Source organism: Neomonachus schauinslandi, chromosome 3 (genome assembly GCF_002201575.2).
Source record: "Neomonachus schauinslandi chromosome 3, ASM220157v2, whole genome shotgun sequence".
Taxonomy (NCBI): domain Eukaryota; kingdom Metazoa; phylum Chordata; class Mammalia; order Carnivora; family Phocidae; genus Neomonachus; species Neomonachus schauinslandi.
The window spans coordinates 30,066,701-30,081,701 of record NC_058405.1 but is presented as its reverse complement, the minus strand read 5'-3'; positions in this window follow the sequence as shown (position 1 = coordinate 30,081,701).

Below are 15,001 nucleotides of genomic sequence, written 5' to 3'. Positions count from 1 at the left end.
AATGGAAACAGAGTCAGAGAAGATGTGATGATAAGGAGAGGAGAGAGAGAGAGAGATTTAAAGATGCTATGCTGCTGACTTTGGCTATGGAGAGAAGGCCATAAGCCAAAGAATGCAGGTGGCCTCTAGAAGCTGGAAAAGACAAGGAAATGAAGTCTTCCCTGGAGCCTCTGCAAGAAATATAGCCCTGCTAACATCTTGATTTTAGGACTTCTGACCTTCAGAAATATAAGATAATAAATTTGGTTTGTTTTAACCTAGTAAATTTGTTACAGCAGTAAGAAGAAACAAATACAATGTCCATTGGATCCCTTACCCTAAAGTGCCACCCGGAACTTGCTGTTGATCGAATTGAAGGTGCAATTGGGGCACAAGTTACACATAATACACCTTAAATTAACAGCTATTACATGGCACTGTATCCCGAATAGGTAGAATATATGAATTCAAGAACCCAGAGTGAAAGCAGTAGTGGCCCTACTCCCAACGAACCCTTAGACAATATGTGACTAGGGGCCAAGGACTCTCAGGGTGGGTGATCCTACAAGGTAGACCACCTAGACTAGCAGAGGTTCTAGCTGAAGGGAAAGGAAATCTAGGACAGGTGGGGAGGAGGGTCATTATGAATTTCCGTTGTAGCAGTGAGACTCTAGCAACAAAGACAGTGGTTTATCCCACTTATTTTCCTCTTTTAGGTTTCTGCAGAAAAAAAAGAACCCAGAATCCTGTATATGGGGTGAACTCTCTAGAGAAGCAAATAAAATTGAGCAATGTTAGGAGTGAACTGAAATGGATATAGGTTATTGCCCTCATTGACTGCCCTTTGTGATTGAGTCACTTCCCAGTGGTCAGATAGGTTGGCTGCTGACAGCTCACAGCTGAGCCCTTTTTCTCTGAGCGTAGTCTTCAGTGCAGGGTTGCTACTTAGATCATGATTGTGTCCCCTCCCTGAGGTACATTTTGTTTCAGTGACTTAACATTGCAGTGGTACAAGAGCCTAACCTTAATCCTTAATTTGGGAACAATTTTACAGGTCATCCCAATTCCTTAGCTCTCTGTGGGTTTGGCTGATGCTTCTCAACTGATCCTCAGTTCAACATTTCCCTCTACCTAAACTTGCTTTCTTCACTTCTTTACGGGTTTTATTCCTAAGTATACTGTCTAATAAACTTCCTGCATGCAAGTTCTTGTTTCAGATCTGATTTCCTGGGGAAATTAAACTAGGACAGTTACTGTGATTAATATATACAAAATTTGTCATTGCATTTGCTTGAAATATTGATGGCATTATTCATGCCACGCCATGTTTTAAATTTCATCTTGTAAGTAAGTACTAAAAAATTGCTTTCCCTAAAACCTATACTTTTTCTTTTTATTAATAAAAATTTCATAATTGTTCTTGATTCCCTTTGCATTTGGCTACTGAGAAACAGTAAATTTGGTATGTGCTACAGTCCTTTTTCAGGATCTGATAAAAAAATTATAAAAAGTTTATAGCAAAGGAAAGCAAAAACTTATCTTTATTACAAAAATGGCTAAGCAAGAAGACAGAGCTTAATATAAAGCCAAAAAAGCTCTCTTTTCTGAAACCAGATATATATTTTTTAAGATTTTATTTATTTGACAGAGAGACAGTGAGAGAGGGAATACAAGCAGGGGGAAGTGGGAGAGGGAGAAGCAGGCTTCATGCTGATCAGGGAGCCAGATGTGGGGCTCGATTGCAGGACCCTGGGATCATGACCTGAGTTGAAGGCAGACGCTTAACGACTGAGCCACCCAGGGGCCCCTGAACCCCAGATATTAACAGTTTCAGCCATCCACTCACTTTAATACTGTCAGGGTCGTCCTCCTTACATGATAGGGAAGAGATTGTGTGTTCTCTGAAGGATGAAAAGGAGGAAGGGGCTGGGGCTATACATGCCCAATTTCTGCTTCCTAACTCCACAATGAAATAAGGTACTGCTCCTCCCCTTTTCATCCATCTTCTATCATCATTATTCTCCTGATGGTTAGAACGTATCAGGCACCGTGAACAAAAGACATCAGTTAGGCACTTGTAGCTCAGCATGACCTGTTGAGGGCCTCAGCTAAGGCAGTCAGCATAGAGGGGAGAGGACTGTTCAAGAGGTAAGATGCACAGAAAAAAGTGATCTAATGTGGAGGGTGAGAGAAACAGAAGATCCTAATGTGACTCCCAGATTCTGGGTGGATAACGGTGTCATTCACTGAGATGGGAAGCCAGGAAAAGAGACTGTTTGGGGACAGGAGATTAAGAGTGCTGTTTATCTTCTCTAACATATTTCTTGGTCTATTAAGAGAATGCTTTTAGAGAATGTGATCACTCCCCAACTTACACACAGTCCTCTGCCATTGATTTTTGGTTTGGTCCATCCTATTCTCTACACAGCTGTCATTTTTGAAAACTGTACTATATGCAATGAAATATTATCCAGCAATAAAAATGGACACATGCTACAACATACAATGAACCTTGTAGATGTTATATTAAATGAAAGAAGCCAGACACAGAGGCCAGATATTGTATGATTCCATTTATACGAAACATCCAAAATAGATAAATCCACGAAACAAAGTAGATTGTGGTTGCCTGGGGCTTGGGGAAGAGGGGGGATAGGGAGGGACTCCTTAACAGGTATGGTATTTTGGGGGGGTGGGGAGGATATGATGAAATTGTTCTAGAATTAGATAGTGTGGATGATTGCACAACTGTCCAAATATACTAAAAACCACTGAATTGTACACTTTAACAGGATGAATTTTATGGCATATGAATTATATTTCAATAGAACTTATTTTAAAGATCTGCTTCAAAGCCTTCAGTGATTTTGTATTGGAATCATTAAAGTTAGCTGCCACAACAAACAATCCCCATGAACTGCTTGTTCTTTTTGCCCTTCCGAGCCATTCTTCTCCCCTCACTGAGCAGCTTTGTGCCCCAGGAGGCTAGAGCTCCATGCACTGCCTCACCTGGGCTCTCCCAAGGCTGCATTCTGATTGGGTTTGCCCAACAGGGAAACCCTCTCCGGAGACTGAAAGACAGGAGAAAAGGCAGGTCAAGGTATTTTTCTGGCTCTCTCCCCTTCTTCTGGCAGTGGCAATGTCCCTTCGTGACTGGGGTTCCTGCTGGGCTGTTCCTCCTCTGTGACTCCAGCTCCCAGGGCTCTGATAACTCTATTTCCTCTCTGCCTTTTCAATTGTAGAAGTGGGAACAGCTTCCTGACTCCCATGTTTCTTCCTTACCCTGTCCATACCTCTGAAAGTTTCCTTAAAGTCTCTTCATTTGGGGGCTCCTGGGTGGCTTAGTCAGTTGAGTGTCCAATTCTTGGTTTCAGCTCAGGTCATGATCTCAGGGTCGTGGGATCGAGCCCTGTATTGGGCTCTGCACTGGGTGTGGAGCCTGCTTAAGATTCTCTTTCTCCTTCTCCCTCTGCCCACCGCCCCCCCACCCCGCTCTCTCTGTCTCTCTAAAATAAATAAATAAATAAAATCTTTAAAAAAAAAGTCTCTTCATTTGAACCATCTGGGATGATTTGTTTTCTGGTAGAATTCTGATCGATAACCCCCAAACCTCAGTGGCTTAACACAAAGTTGATTCCTCACACATTTGATACAAGTCAGATAGCCCTCTTTTGCCATCTGGACCTCGTGGCCTCCAACACAAGGCAGGAAGAGTGAATTAGAAGATTGCAGAGGATGCTCTCTAAGGCCAGGCTTTCATCTCTCCCACCCACATCCAATGCCCAGAACAAGTCACAGGGTCCCAAGCTAACTGCTACCATCATGGCATGGTGAACACATGGCATTATCTCTGACTAGTACTACAAAATTGTCTTCATGTTTAAATGAACTATGTAGTAGGGCATAAAATATATGTCACCATCTGGCCCCAGCCTACCTTGTTACCTTTATGGCTGCTAGTGTCTGTCCCATGCCATGCCTTTGCACAAGCTGTTCCTTCTGCCGGAGTTTTCAGCCTCTGTCTTCTCCACTTGGATCACTTCAGAACTCAGCTCAATAATTAACTTCTCCAAGAAACTTATTCTGACCCTTCCCAGGGCTGATTTAACTGTTGGTCCTCCATGGTACAACCATAGTGCCAGGAAAACATCTCCATCATAACATTTATCACTCTATGTTATAATTTCATTCCTTTCTTCATTTTGGCAATTGAGCTGTGAATTCCTTGAAGGCATGGATTATATTTCATTTCTACCTTTCCCAGTACCTACCACTGTAGTCACTATACAGATAATCATTTCAGTTAGTGGTTCTTAGCAAAGTTAGTATTATCCCCCTCAAGAGAGCATTTTTGAAATTTGTGGACATGTTTTTCATTGTCATAATAACCAGGAAACCCTACTGACATTTAGGGTATGGTCTAGAGGTAATAAACATCCTGCATTATACAGGACAGTCCCTCACAATGAAGAACACTTCCCTGTCCTGCAAGACAATTGTACCATTGGATCTTCAAATAGATGAGAAACCTGTTTATATTGGCTTGAATCTGGACCCTAATTCAGTTTTACATATAAATGCTGTTTTGGTTGTCTATTGCTATATAATCGAACAGCCCAGAATTTAGAGACTTAAAACAGCAAAAGTTTATTATCTCCTATGTTTCTGTGGGATAACTGGCTCAATTGGCAAGTTCTTCTGTTCCATGTGATGTTGAGTGTTGCTGCACTCAGATGGGCTCAGTGGGGCTTGAACATCTAAGATGGCTCTCTCTCACCATTGGGAGTTGATCTGGAGCTGTCAGTTGGAGCACTTCAGACCTCCTTCGTGTGGTCTCTCCTTGTGTCTTGGGCTTCTCCTACCATTGTAACTGGGTTAATATTTACAAAATATTTATAAAATAATAGATATTTATATTTTTAATTATTAAATATGTGTAGTAAGTATAATTATACATAACACCAAGATATTTGTAGATAGAAGGGTAGATAGAAACAAACTTTTGTTTTAGTTTTCCCTTAAATTAAGGCATTGTATTTTTTTATTATGTATAAAGATAAGTTATATTATTTATTAATTTAATATCAGGATAGTAAAGAAGTTGTTATACAATATTTGCTCTAAGGAGGAGGTGGGGTAATAGAGTTGAAAAATTACTGATCTGTGTGAACTGAACTGATAACTCTGGCATTCCCTTTTAGTTTCTGTGTTTGTCTTCTCTGGACACAAATGAACTCAAATCTCTAAAAATAATATGGGGAATATGAATAAATAAATGAATAAGTAAATAGCTAATTCTGTGTTTTTCCAATTATTAAAATGTATAATTCTTGTAGAATATACAATATTTATCTTCAAAACTGATTTTTCTCCCACAGAAATAGTTCTTTGTTATTTTCTAGTTTGAACCAGATTAATGTCTAGATAATGTGTCATAACAACACTGTTATATTTTATTGGTGTACCTTAATAAGAACAGCTTCTTGATTTATCTACTACATAATCTTATTTTTGGAATAAGATGGAAATTATACATAATGATTTTAGATTTCTGACATTGCAAATTGCTTCACCTCATATTAAGATTTCTCAAGAAAAAAATATCATTAGACTTTTTAGTGAAGCCAGCCTATATATAAATGTATTTATCCCATAGCTTTCCTTAAAATATTGAGTTGAATAAATATTGTACTTAGAATATATTTACTATCTGAAACTAAATTCTGTAGAGCTATAAGTACTGATAATGTCTTCCTGTGATCTCCTACTGCTTATATAATACATTACTCTCTAATCAAGGGTTTGTTTTCTAATGCTTATATTTTCATACAAAAATACATAAACTAGCATTTCCCATAAGATGATTTTTAAAACAAGTAGACAAATACATAAATCAAATAAACTCATTTAATGTCCTTTGCTGTGGGGTCTGAAAAATGCTACCTTCCTAGTCTGGTAAGCAGAGGATAACCTCCCAGTTTTTGTGTTCTTATTTTGTTTTTTAAAAAATTTAGTTTAATTTATTTATTTGAGAGAGAGAGAGAAACAGCATGAGAGGGGAGAGGGTCAGAGGGAGAAGCAGGCTCCCTGCTGAGCCGGGAGCCCGATGTGGGACTCGATCCCAGGACTCCGGGATCATGACCTGAGCCGAAGGCAGTCGCTTAACCAACTGAGCCACCCTGGTGCCCTAACTTCCCAGTTTTGGGATAGATGTTAACCATTGGTTCTGGTAGACATATACTGCCTTGTTGATCTGGTAGACGGGTAATACCCTCTTGAACTGGTGCTACTCTCTTGGTCTGGTTGGCTGATTCTCCTCTCCTGGCCGGTGGACACATGCTACTTCCTTGTTTGATAGATGCTACTTTCCTGGTTTAGTAGACGGATGTTGCCCTTGTGATCTGGTGAGGCAGTAGAGAACCAAGCTCTCAAGCTAAAATAGTCCTATAAATCATCACTTAGCTTCTGCTCAGGAAACAGAGCAAATGATTCTGTTAGTTACCACTGGAGTAAGGCACAAATGGCCCCTGAGAAGTATATCATGGACAGGATATAAGAGATATAATTACTTAACTACTGTTGCTACAATAGGGTCAGATAAACACTGTCATTTTCTTTCTTAAACTATTTTAAGGAGGGGCAAGAGAAATCCAGTTTCACATCAAGCTTTATCTTCAAGCTTTATAAAACTGAATACTGTGTGGGAACCCCATGAATATTTGACCACAGAGAGAAAATCCCCACCCTAAGCCAACCACTATGTCTACATCAATTTTAGTTTGGGGAACTAGGCCAGCCTCAATTCTAATGTGGCAACAGAAAAATTAGTCTGGCTCCTTATAAGTACAAATAGTGACTAATTTAGTTGTTAATTTTTAAAACACTACCAACATGTAATATTGAAAGCTATTACAAATATTTTTTGACATACTTTTTTTGTTACTCCCCCATTTTTCCCACACAAATCATAAAGTATTTTTTCAGTGTGTTAGAAAAGTTTACTTAATCTTTGTACCAAAGAAAATATAACAAAAAGCCAAATAATAGTAAATTTTAGACTCAACCCACCAATATTGCTTATAATATAGGGGCTAGTCTATTTGAGTTAATATCACGTCTCTGACATTTAAAAATTTATCCTTATTTCAAAGCAATATAAGTTCAATCTAAAAATGAACATTGGCCCATCCTAAGGATGTTTACAGAATGTGAGAGAAAATTAATTCTGTTGACAGACAAAAGTAGTGCCTTAAAGTGTGTGTGTGTGTACAGTATCTTGCCTAATGAATCCATTTTATAGCCACAAGCACAGAACTGAGCACTACCCTTAAATTTCTTTCTTTACTCTGACATAAAAATACAAAACAGTACAAAGGAAAGAATCAACTTACTGTCCTATCCAAGAAAAACACATCCCCCAGTTCAAAACATAGCACAAGACAAACTTAAAAATTGTAAACACATTAGTCAGTAGTAGTATTACAATTTCACTACTCAAAAGATTAGAGTTATTTAATGGATTTTCACTTATTAGAATTATACTTTTCATAATTGCACAGATGTGATAACTATTGATTAAACTATTATAAACTATATACATCCCACTGTTATGATTCCATACTTTATGTAATTGGTGATAGAACAATACAGTTTTAGAGTACTACAGTTTGTCTTGTATGAAGTGAATTTGTTATCATGTGGGTCTGTGGTGTAGCCCTACTAATAAATTTAAAAAGCCAAAATACTTCTGAGCCATTGTACTCTTTATTTGGCTACTTTAATATGGCTAACATTCAGCAAGAAAACAGCCCTAGTTCAGAAAGTGAAATAATTAAATTGGAGAGCTAAAATGTGAGAGGGTAAGTCATAAAGGTAACTAGAGATTTAGCAGAATTTTGCAGAATCAGTGAGAACATTCCATTCTTGTCCTTTCCCTTTTATTCTATACACAGAAATCATCACTATGGCATCTTATGCTTTATGAGTATGATAAATTATTTGTTAAAAAGAACCTCAATAAGCTGATTCATTGTCACTATTTCTTTCCCAAGAGGGTGAACTTGCAAAGTAGTGACATTTAAAGTTTGTTACTGGGGCGCCTGGGTGGCTCGGTCGTTAAGCATCTGCCTTCAGCTCAGGTCATGATCCCGGGGTCCTGGGATCGAGCCCTGCATCGGGCTCCTTGCTCCGTGGGAAGCCTGCTTCACCCTCCTCCACTCCCTCTGCTGTGTTCCCTCTCTCACTGTCCCTCTCTCTGTCAAATAAATAAATAAAATCTTTAAAAAAATAAAAAATAAAAAAAATAAAGTTTGTTATTTATTACCAGCTCTGATAAAATGCATTATTTACTTATAAATCTTCAGGTATACACACATGCATACATACATGGGTAGATATATAGCTAAGGAAGAATGAAAATAATTGGCTTACATAAATTTTCAGTTAATATTTGGCTCTATTTACTACATGTCTCTATATTTAGAATTTTCTGAATTGTACTTTATAGCTATTCTCTTTTTAAAAATTCAATTTCTGTAGCAGATGTGCTAAGATCAGTATCTCATATTTGTATAACATGCTATAGTTTTAAATATCATTTCCAAAATATAATTGCAAATAATGAAGTATCATCACTCTATTCTAGATGAGGCAACTATGTCCAGAATGGTTAAAAAATGTGTCCAAGGTCACAAAATTAAGATGTGGCTGAGTGCTATATTTCATTCTAGTATCATTTCCCATTATATTTTAAAATGACATTTAGTATAATCTCTAAACCATGTATGTATATGACCTTTTTAACTGAACTTGAATGAATTCTTTTTAAACAACTTGGACACATTACTTATCTCTCCGACCCTCAACATCCTCATCTCTAATATGGAAATAGTAGTAGTACCTGTCTACAGGATTATTGTGAGCTAATTCATGGAAACTCATACAACAGTTCTTAGCACATAGTAAGTGCTCAGTAAATGTTAACCATTGGATTACTGAGACCACTGACCTTTATAGTCTTTTCCTTCATCCATAAATAATCCTGCTTTTCATAGTGGATGCCCTTAATTTTCTGAATTCTCATTCCATTTTCTTTCCTTCGGTAGGTCTTCAGTTTCATATATTTTGGATAGATTTCTTTCATTCTTCCTTCCATACTTTTATGTATGTGTGTGTGCTGTATGTGTCTGCGTATCTACTTTGAATTTCTTTTTTAATGAGTTGCCTGTTCAAATCTTTTGCTATTTTTTTATTGGGTTGTCAGTTTGGATCCTCTAGGAAGCAGATGCCAAGCTGAACATATACAGAGACATTTATTATTAATTTTAATTGCATTTCAAACGTTATAGAAACAAGAGTGACCTGCTAGTAGAATGTAATGGGGAAGGGAGGATTTTTTTTTTGTTTTCCTTTTTTTTTTTTTTTTTTTTTACAGTGAAGCTTTGTGTTGCTATTGCTTTGACTGGCTGTGCTGTGTTGTCAGTCTGGGGTGGGAAAGATACTGATATATCTGTCATTACTTTATGAGATCATTTGTTACATTATCTTTTAAGAGTAGCATCCATTTTAAGAGTTTAACTGTTTGTTAATGTTGAGATGTAAAGCTGCCACCTTTATATTTTCCTGCTTCTGATTTTATGTGAGGGAAACAATAATTGGTTACCTTCAAATTTTGAAATTAAAAATGTACAGTTTTTTTTAAAAGAAAAAGGAGGATAAAAGAGCCTTGGAATAAATAGTGAAAGCCTCTGACCTTAATGCTGATTTGACATGTGCGAAAGGAGAGAAGGAAGAAAAGTTGACTGTGAGGAGTATCTCATTGCAATGCAGCTCTGAGAAAGCATCAGCTGGGCCAATGGGGAATCCCAGAGCAAAGAATGCCTGTCAGAGAAGTCCTATGGTGGGTGGGAATGGTTAGGTCCTAGTACCCTGCCTTGCTCAGTTATTGGCTAGGAGCCGACCTGGAGAGCCTGGCCTTGGTGTGAATACTGTGGTGGATCCAAAAATGTTGCAGCTATCTACCAACTACCCTTATTTATTTATTTATTTATTCATTCATTCATTCATTCATTCATTCATTCATTTATAAGTTTCAATTTTAATTTTAATATAGTTAACATGCAGTGTTATATTAGTTTCAAGTATACAATATAGTGATTTAGCAGTTCTATACATTGTTCAGTACTCATCATGATAAGCGTATTCTTTAATTCTCATCACTTATTTCACCAACTACCCTTCTTGCCACAGTTTCTCTTGAAGGGGGCTCTGAGTAACACATCTCCAAGGCCACCACAATTGCTCAGTGTTTTCTCACAGATACTAAGGAATCCCTTACATATTTTAAATATTAATCCTTTGTTGGTTGCAATAAAGGGCTAATTGGTTGCATTGACTTGTCTGTTAACTTCAAGATGTCAGTCACAAAAAGGATATTTGCCATTTGTGGAATCCAGTTCTAAGTCTTCTTTGCCCCTGAGGTTGCATAATATTATGTAGCATCTGGAATATTCTAAAAAGAACTTCTCCATCAAAGATTATTGAAAGCCTTGTTCATATGGCATCTGTTGCCAAATTCCATTACTACACATCTATGCTACACATAGAAATTTGTATGGCTGTGAGTTTTTTTTTTAAATCAAATGTCTGCTACCAGCTTGCATTATTTCCATGGCAAGTCTACCATCTACCCACTGATTAAACAATACAGTCCATTTGTAAGAGAGCAGGGACTTTCCCTGTTGCCTGAGAATTAGGCTAGGGATTACTTAGGGGCCACAGAACTGGCTCTGAAATAACTGGTGTCTGCCATTCTTTCTCAGTCTATATAAGAAGTCTGAGAGTCAGGACAATGAAAGACAGTAGGGGGATGTCAGTAGAAGTGGTATGGAGGAGAGAGTGCCAAGAGAATTTCTTCCAACAATTGGGAATAACCAGCTAGAAGAAGAGACTGCCATTCTGTTTCCTGGTAGACATCTTTGTTGGGAGAAAATTCTTCCCATTCTTCATGAGTCTTTCACATATCTGTATGTCTTACAAATTAAGTATGGACTACCTTTTGTTCTGGTTTATTTTTTCAAGAACATTTGTATAGCAAACAGTCTTGGAACATAGGGATAGTGTCTCCGTTTAGAGCAAAGGGCAAGAACACTTGCTATCTAGTGTAATGAAGAGATCTTCTTTTGGAGCAAAGGTCAGGCTTACCAAGTGCCTGTCTTAAAACATTTGGATTCCCTAAGTTTGAAGTTCTTCTCCTGAAATGCAGCCCATTTCATGTGCAGGTGACCACTGGCCCTCTTTATGACTCCCTGTGGGAATTGGGGCTTGGAAAAACAGCAGAAAACTAGTGATGCTGTCGCTACACTCTTGCCATAACAAACTACTCTTCTTGTCTGATGCAGGAATCTTGTGTTTTCTACCAGCATTCTTGAAACTGTGACAGACTAACTTGTTAGCTTGCAAATAATATATTCTCAGACTTTTGAAAATTCTTAACATTCTGCTTAGACAGTGGGTTTGTGTTGCTTTTCCTCTGTGTTTATCTGAACATAAGAAAAGTGAATAGGAAAAAGATGGCAAGATAGAAAGAAGAAATTGAATAGACCAGCTTTTACATAATCACCATTGGATGGAGTACACAAGTTATCTATTGCCACAGTAATGCCACACAATAAACAACAATGAAATTTTAGTGACTACAACAACAAAGATTTATTTCACTCAAAAGTCTGAGAGATTCAGCTGATATGAGTTGGGATCAGTTATTTTTTTTGGTGGGCGGGGGGGCAGGGGCGCTCCTTAATGAGCTAGGATGACTTCAGCTAGGATGGCTTAGGCATTTCTTATCCTGGGATCTGTTAGTTGGTCAACACAAACATGGCCTTCTCATAGTGACGGCAATCAGAAAGAGTATGGCAAACCCAATTACGCCAACATTTTCCAAGTTCCTGCTTATGTCATGTTTGCTAATAACCCAAAGAACAACCCAGAAATAACACTGACTAAAGAAAATAAAACTATTTTGGGACAAAAATATCCCAACACAAGTCCAGGTTCAAGGAAAAAGGAAATAGACTCTATGTCTTAGTGAAAGAATCTACAAAGTCATGATAAAGGGCATGGACACCAGGAAGCTCTAAACAACCAATGGATTAAAGAAAAAAAGGAAATAAAAGAGTTTCTTGAGACATTCAAAAATGGAAACATAACATACCAGAATTTATGGGATGCTGCAAAACAGTTCTAAGAGGGAAGTTCCTAGCAACAAATGCCTATGTTAAGAAGCAAGAAAGATCCCAAATAAACAACATAACTCTATACCTTAAGGAATGAGAAAAAAAAACAAACTGAGCCCCAAGTTTGCAGAAGGAAGGAAATAATAAAGATTAGAACAGAAATAAATAAAACAGAAAACAGAAATACAATAGAAAAGATTAACCAAGTTATGATTTAGTTCTTTGAAAAGGTAAAACAAAATTGACAAACCCTTACGTAGACTAACCAAGGAAAAAAGAGGACCCAAGTAAATAAAATTATAAATGAAAAAGAGATATTACAACTGAAACCACAGAAATACAAAGGATCATAAGAAGCTACTATGAACAACTATATGCCAACAAACTGGAAAGCCTAAAAGCAATAGGAAAATTATTAGAAACATACAACCCACCAAGACTGAATCAGGAAGAAATAGAATATCTGAACAGCCAATTACTGCTAAGGAGACTGAATCAGTAATAATAATAAAAAAAAGTCTCCCAATGAAGAAAAGCCCAGGACCAGATGGCTTCACTGGTGAATTTTACCAAACATTTAAAGAAGACTAAATATCAATCTTTCTTAAACTCTTCCAAAAAATCAAGAGGAGGGGCACCTGGGTGGCTCAGTCAGTTGAGCGTCTGACTCTTGGTTTTGGCTCAGAACATGATCTCAGGGTTGTGAGATCAAGCCCCATGTCAGGCTGCACACCCAGAGGGGAATCTGCTTGGGATTCTTTCTCCTCTCTCTCTGCCCCTCCCCGTGCTGTATCTCTCTCTAAAAATAAATAAATAAATCTTAAAAAAAAAAAAAACAACAAAGAGAAGGGAGCACTCCCAAACTCATTTTACAAGGCCAGCATCATCCTGATACCAAAACCAAACAAGAACACTACTAGATAGAAAAGAAAACTGCATACCAATATCCTTGATGAATATAGATGCAAAAATTCTCAACGAAATACTAGCAAACCAAATTCAACAGCACATTAAGATTGTTCACCATGGTCAGCTATTATCCCTGGGATGCAAGAAGGGTTCAATAAATGCAAATCAATCAATGTGATACATCATATTAATAGAACGAAAGTGAAGAATTATATGATCATCTCAATAGACAAAGAAAAGGCATTTGACAAAATTCAACAGTCATTAATGATAAAAAGCATTTCACAAATTAGGCATAGAAGGAATTTATCTCAACACAGTAAAGGCCATATATGACAATGGTGATACTCAATGGTGAAAAGTTGAAAGCTTTTTCTCTAAGATGAGGAAAAAGACAAGGCTGCCCACTCTCACTGCTCCTGTTCAGCCTAGTACTGGAAGTCCTAGCTAGAGCAATTGGCAAGAAAAAGAAAGAAAAGCCATCAGAATTGGAGAGGGAGAAGTAAAATTGTCTCTATTTACAGATGACGTGATCTTATATATAGAAAATCCTAAAGAGTAAACTAAAAAACTGTTAGAACTAATCAATGAATTTAGTAAAGTTACAGGATACAAAATTAACATACAAAACTCAGTAGCATTTCTATACACCAACAACAGTTTCTGAAAAAGAAATTTAATTTAATTTAATTTTAATTTAACTGACAAGGTGAAAGATCTCTACTCTGAAAAAAATTGAAGACACACATAAGTGGAAAGGTATCTCATGTTCATGGGTTGAGAGAGTTAATAATAATGATTAATTAATAAAGGATTAATCAATAATAATAAAATGTCAATACTACCAAAAGCCATTCGTAGAGTCATGGTAATCCTTATCAATATTCTAATGACATTTTTTATAGAAATAGGAAAAATACTTCTACAATTTATATGGAACTACAAAAGACCCCAAATAGCTAAAGAGATCCTGAGAAAGAAGAACAAAACAGGAGGCATCACACTTCCTAATTTTAAGCTATGCTATAAAGCTATAGTAATTAAAATAGTGTGGTACTAGCATAAAAACAAATAGACCAATGGAACAGAATTAAGAGCCCAAATATAAACCCAAGTGTATATGGTCAACTAATATTTGGCAAGGGAGCCAAAAATACTCAATGGGGAAGAGACAGTCTCTTCAATAAATGGTCCTGGGAAAATTAGATATTCACAGGTAAAAGAATGAAACCTGATCCCTATCTTATACCACTCACAAAAATTAACTTGAAATGGATTAAATACTTAAATGTAAGGCCTGAAACTATGAAATTCCTAGAAGAAAACATACGAAACAAACCCCTTGACATGGGTCTCAGTAATGATTTTTTGGAAATCACACCTAAAGCACAAGCAACAAAATAAAACACAAGTGGGACTACATTAAACAAAAAAAAAGCTCTGTACAGCAAAAGAAACCATCAACAAAATGAAAAGACAAACTAAAGAATGAGAAAAAAAATTGCGAACTATATATCTGATTAAGGGTTAATATTCAAAATATATAAAGAACTCATGGCAAAGAAAACAAATAATCCAATTAAAAAATTGATAAAGGACCTAAATAAACATTTTTCCAAAAACAGCGTATAAACGGCCAACAGGCATGAAAAGATGCTTGACATCACTAGTCACCAGGGAAATGCAAATTAAAACCACAATAAGATATCATCTCATACCTGTTAGATAGCCATCATCAAAAAGACAAGAGATAACAAATGCTGGTGAGGATGCGGAGAAAAAGGAACTCTTGTGCACTGTTGGTGGGATTTTAAATTGGTATAGACACTATGGAAGACAGTGTAGGGTTCCTCAAAAATTAAACATAGAACTACCACATG